The sequence below is a fragment of the Nelumbo lutea genome, chromosome 6, assembly GCF_056320005.1.
Source record: "Nelumbo lutea isolate HS-2025 chromosome 6, American lotus-T2T, whole genome shotgun sequence".
Classification (NCBI taxonomy): Eukaryota; Viridiplantae; Streptophyta; class Magnoliopsida; order Proteales; family Nelumbonaceae; genus Nelumbo; species Nelumbo lutea.
In genome coordinates this window covers 18,618,059-18,624,230 of record NC_142689.1, presented here as the reverse complement: position 1 = coordinate 18,624,230, position 6,172 = coordinate 18,618,059, and positions in this window count along the sequence as shown.

Here is a 6,172-nt window from a genome sequence, read left to right as displayed (position 1 = left end):
GGCTTGGGCTCAAGATCTAGGTCTGATCATCAAATTTTTGGATTTCGAGTGGAGGAAAGTTGGTCAATGGGATTTTGGTTTTCATCGACTAAGGTATCCATGTTCTTATTTTTCAGATTTCTGTAGAGTTTATGTAAATTTTATTTTTCTTGGGTATTACTTACACATCTTCTAGACAGGTAAATAACATTCCCACCTAGGAAAAAAAGTTGTGAACACTTGGATGGGATAAAATTACATTTTTTAATAATGATGTTTTATGGCTAAAACAATCATTATCTTATTTAATTAGAAAATAAAAAAAATATATGGGCAAATGCATTTTACTCAGATAAGCATTTCCCAATATACACTTTACCGGGATAAATACAATTACATCAATAAAGAACTTCCTGAAAAGTGAACTAAGGCCTAAAAATTTGAAAACATAATCATATAGCTACATCTCAACAAGTGCATAATTTACAAACCTCGCTGAAAGTCCTAGCCTCCACCTCCAAATTTGAGACTAGATCATGGTAGCAAGAACCGCTAGCTACCAAAGATTAGATGAAAAGGAACCCTAGATATGCAAATTCAATGAGTTTTGTATCTTCAACTGTTTTATAAGGTAAATAGGTGATGTGATGTATGCCCTGACACATTACTGTACCAAATAAATAAAACAAAAGAACAGTTTCAATGGAATAAAACACTTGATACCCAATTTTTGCTTAGAATATCAATACTTTGAACCATGCTAATAGCTTTTTTCTGTGTGACAGAAGCTACATTGAAAGTTTCTGTAGGATAATGGAAGGCAATAAGACCAACTAGAGAACTGGGACAAGTTATACAAAAACAGACACAATAACAGAGTGGGGCTACGAAACCAATATATGTTCGTTCAAACTTGACTCATCTAACAAAACTTGTGTGGTGAATTTATACAAATCAAGATAGCCTTTGAATTAGGGTCATCAAATCGACATGTAGGAGACAAAGGCTATTGATGGTTGGAAAGCTTATCGGCTGGTGGAAAAAAAAAATTAAGATTAGGGGCTTATTGGGCAATAAATTACAAAGGGGACGTGAGTGACCTTTGGGAGGACCCATGCGTCCCTGTGGTTGAGGATTTAAGTCCCATGAGTCCAATACTAAAACCAAGTGGGATTTGTATGGTTAGAGACCCCATTGACTATTTTAATAGACAGTGGAAATGGGACACCATGTCAAACTAATAGAATTTGTGAAAAACTGTCTTTTCATTATGCAAGATACAATATATATATATATATATACTAATTTCACGCCTAAATTTAGAAGATTTAGCTGTAGGAAACTACTAATTGCATCCTAGAGAATGAGGCTAAAGAAATTCACTTTCTAAAAATACATGCTAGAATATTTACATTCCTATACAAGGATAGATCTCCCAATACTCCCCCTCAAATTGGTGCATGATGATTTAGAATGCCCAATTTGCTAAGAAAATATGCGAATTTCTGTTTTCCAAGTGCCTTCGTCAAGATGTCAATCAACTGTTCTGTGGTTCGAACATGGCAAGTAGCAATGTTCCCACATCGTATCTCATCTCGAACAAAATGGTAGTCGACCTCAATATGCTTTGTTCTCTCGTGAAACATTGGATTTGCGGCTATATGCAGAACTGCTTGATTATCACAATACAATCGTGTAGGTTCATCATGTGCCACCCCCAAAGACAATAGAAGTTTCTTCATCCACTTCAACTCATAGCTTATCGTAGCCATCGAACGATATTCTGCTTCTACAGAGGAGCGTGACACAATATGTTGTTTTTTTGTTTTCCAAGAAACAGGTGAGTGCCCTAGCGGAACAAAATAGCCAGTCAATGAACGTCGTGTTAATGGGACAACTTGCCCAATCAGAATCGCAATAGGCATACAGATGTAGATCGCTGTCAGAATGCAAAAATATACCTTATTCAGGATGCCCTTTCATATATCGCACTACTTGCAAAGCTACCTCCCAATGTTCTTGTCGTGGACCCTGCATGAATTGAGCCAAGATATGAATACAATAACATAATTCAGGTCGGGTGATGGTTAAGTATATCAACAGTCCCACTAATCGTTGATACTATTCTGGATTTTCCATTAGAGCGCCTTCTGCCAACGCAAGATGATGATTCTGTTGAATGGGAATGGATGTTGGTTTGGCTCCCAATAGTCCACATTCCGAGATAAAGTCCAGGGCATACTTCCGTTGAGATAAAAATATACCCTCAGGTCCACGAGCTACTTCAATACCTAGGAAATATTTGAGTGAACCCAGATCTTTCATATGAAAGCACCGATTGAGATACTCATTGAATTTCATAATGGTCACAGTATCATTTCTCCCAATAATCAAGTCATCAACATATATCAGTACGTGCAAACGAACATTGTGTTTGAAATAGGTGAACAAGGAATAGTCATGATACGATTGAACAAACCCAAATTGTATCAAGGCCGCTGTTAACTTCAAGAACCAACATTTAGGAGATTGACGTAATCCATAGAGAGATTTCTTCAATTTGCACACTTTTGTTCGATCCGTAGATGTAAAGCCTAGAGGCAACTACATGTATACCTCCTCATTCAAATCCCTATGCAAAAATGCATTATGTACATCCATCTGATGCAACTCCCATTTCCTTGCAGCTGCCACGGCTAAGAAGGTTCGAACTGTCATCATTTTGGCTATAGGAGCAAAAGTCTCATTGTAATATAACCCCTCAACTTGTCTATTCCTGAGAATAACTAGGCGCGCCTTATGCCATTCAACCGTCCCATCTGAATTATATTTGGTCTTATAAACCCATTTACACCCTATTGACTTTTTCCCGGGAGGTAGAGTCTCCAATGTCCACGTACCATTATCCTCCGGTGCCTGGATTTCCTTGCTCATAGCTTCTCTCCATTTCTCACTTTTTACTGCCTTAGAAAAACTGATGGGCTCAGTTCCTGCAGTAACTGCAGCTAAGAAAGCTTGATGTCTACTAGAGAAGTTAGCACATGTCATATAATTCGCTATGGAATAGGGGGTCGTACCTGAGGACCTTGATTCAGAGTTGGCTTGAGTGTGAATGGGGTCTTCCAAACAACGAGCACTATAGGTCACATAAGGCCTTAATAAAACAGACGGCATGCGATGTCGATGTCCCCTGCTTAGTTACTCCTCTAGTGTTGTTTGTGGTGTTGGATCCACACTAATTCCATCCTCACCACCATCATTTTCCGTGTCCTACACACTTCCTCCATCTCCTTGTTCCTCCTCTTTTTCACCACCATTCTTTTCATTTTCAATGCTCCCCCTTTCATTCACACAAATAGCGTCTTCGTCACTCCCCCAGTCTTTATTTCCTCTATGGTTGTGAAGAACACTTTTTCTTATTCCAAAATCATCATCATCAATCACAACATCAATTAGTGCAATAGCTGGGCCAGGGTTGTTTTCCAAAGTCACTTTTAAATTAGTGGCATATGGAAATATACTTTCATGGAAAACTACATCACGAGAGACAAAATATTCACCTCTTTCAACGTCATATACGCACCATCCTTTCTTTTCGTAGGGATAACCTACAAAGACACATTTCCCACTCCTCTCTCCAAACTTATCCTTGTCTTGAGGACTCCTATGAGCATAACAAAAACAACCAAATACTCTCATTTGCTCATATTGAGGTGGCGTTCCAAACAGTACCTCATAAGGAGTTTTCCCGCCAAGTACAGAAGAAGGTGTCCTATTTATTAAGTATCCGGCAGTTAAGATACACTCCCCCCAAAAACAAATGGGCAAGCCTGCTCGAAATCTCAATGCTCTCGCAACATTCAAGATATGCTTGTGTTTACTCTCCACCCGACCATTTTGTTGAGGTGTCCCAACACACGAAGTTTGATGCAGAATGCCATAAGTCTCAAAGTATGATTTTAAGCATTTAAATTATGTTCCATTATCACTGTGAACAACCCTGACTTGCTTGCCAAATTGATGCTCTGCCATGGCACAAAAATTCTTAATAATATGTGTTATTTCACTTTTTTCAAATAACAAGTAAACCCACACAGCACGTGAATAATCATCAACAATTGTTAGAAAGTAAACGGCACCACAAGAGGTAGGTACTTTATAAGCACCCCATGTATCACAATGGATTAGAAAAAAACAATCATCAGCTTTATTTTTACTTTCAGGAAAAATTTCTCGAGTTTGTTTTGCTCTGTAACAAACATCACATGGTTTATCTCCTTCAGTTCTACTATTTAATTTATCTACTTTAGGAAGAAAAGACAATATTTATTTAGACGAAGGTCCTAATCTGTGATGCCATAACTCCCATTCAATCATTCCACTTGCTCTATTCGCCTGAACCAGTGCTGCTCCTCTAAAATGATAGACCCCGTCACACTACTCACCCGCTCCAATTAGGATCCTCGAGGTTTGGTCCTGTATCACACATAGCTTGTTCGTAAAAGTGATAGTACAATTTATCTCCTGCAACAATTTTGCTACTGAAATAAGGGTGCAGTTCATTTTTGGTACAAAGAGCACATGATGTAAGTAAATATTTCCACCCAAATATAAAGGCCCCTCTTTCAATGCAATGGTTTGCTTCCTATTGGGAAGTCCCACCGGACACGGTGCAAATTCCGAACATCAATCAATAAATTAATTTCTCCAGTCATATGGTGCGACGCCCCTGAATCAATTATCCAATCAGTAGAATTTTTCTTACCAGAAAGTCTTTCTATTCCACCAGATTTATGAGAATTCAGAATATTAAGGAGTGTTGTCCATTGATCTCCACTCAGCCCAGGAAATCCGCTACGATCATAATCATTCACGGATCCAGCCTTCTGTCCTCCAGATTCACTCGCCGCTGCTTGGGCAGCGTTTGCTCTTGCATTGTTCCTTCGTCCACATCCACCGGCACCCATGCTTGAACCACCTTGCTCACGACCTGCTCCTTTTTTCGATTGAGCGTGGTCTGTCTCCCCACCATTCTGGATATCCTATGACCTGAAAGCATTCCTTTGCTTCATGTCCATATTTCCCACAATGTGTACAACTCACTCTTTTGTCCTTCGTACGTGCAGCGCTCTCGCACTAGCACCCATATGTACTGCAAATCCCACGGCATCACTTTGTTCTTCTTTTTTCTTGGCTATATTTTGATGTCTTTCCTCTTGAATGATAATTGCATAGACACGGTTCAAACTCGACAGCGGCTCCATGCTCAAAAAATTCGAACGCACGGTGCCATACTTTGCATCGTCAAGGCCCATCAAGAACTGATGTACCCTCTCTTATTTTTGCTTCTTTTCAAGTACGGTTGCAATATTGCATTTGCAACCGCCACAACGACATGTGGGTATTGGATCATAATCTACCAATCTTTTCCACATTACCTTCAGCTTCCCGTAGTAATCCATCACTGCTTATCCTTGTTGCTTACAAGCAGCTAAATCAGCCTTCAATTGATGGACCCGAGGTCCATTCCTGATAAAGAATCTCTGTCACAGATCCTCCCCCAAGTTTCATATGTTCTACATATACGATATAGTAGATCGCAAGGTTGGTTCGATAGTATTAAAAATCCATGCAACCAGCATTGAATTCACCATTCCTCAACGAATCCGAGCTTTCTCTTTGCTCTGAGGGCGTTTCTCATAGATATCGCCCATTCCTCATAGTTCTCACCCTTCAATTATACAGGTGAGACAATCATTCCAGGGTTATCAGACGGGTGCAAGTAGATTGGCGAGAAGATGGCCATGTCCTTCCTTGCACCTTTTCTGCTGTCTTCATCTCCACAGACATGGTGGAAAATCTGTCGATATGCTTTCTGTTTTACTGGTCGATGAGCTGTGGTTGCTCTGATAGCATAATAGAATTTGTGAAAAACTGTGTCTTTTCATTATGCAAGATACAATATATATGTACAAATCTCACACCTAAATTTAGAAGATTTAGATGTAGGAAACTACTAATTACAGCTGTAGGAAACTGCTAATTACATCCTAGAGAATGGGGTTAAAGAAATTCACTTCCTAAAATTACATGCTAGAATATTTACATTCCTATACAAGGATAGATCTCCCAATACAAACATTAATTCTTCCTGCCTATGTTTTAGGCTTGTAGTTAGGTTTTTTTTTTTTTT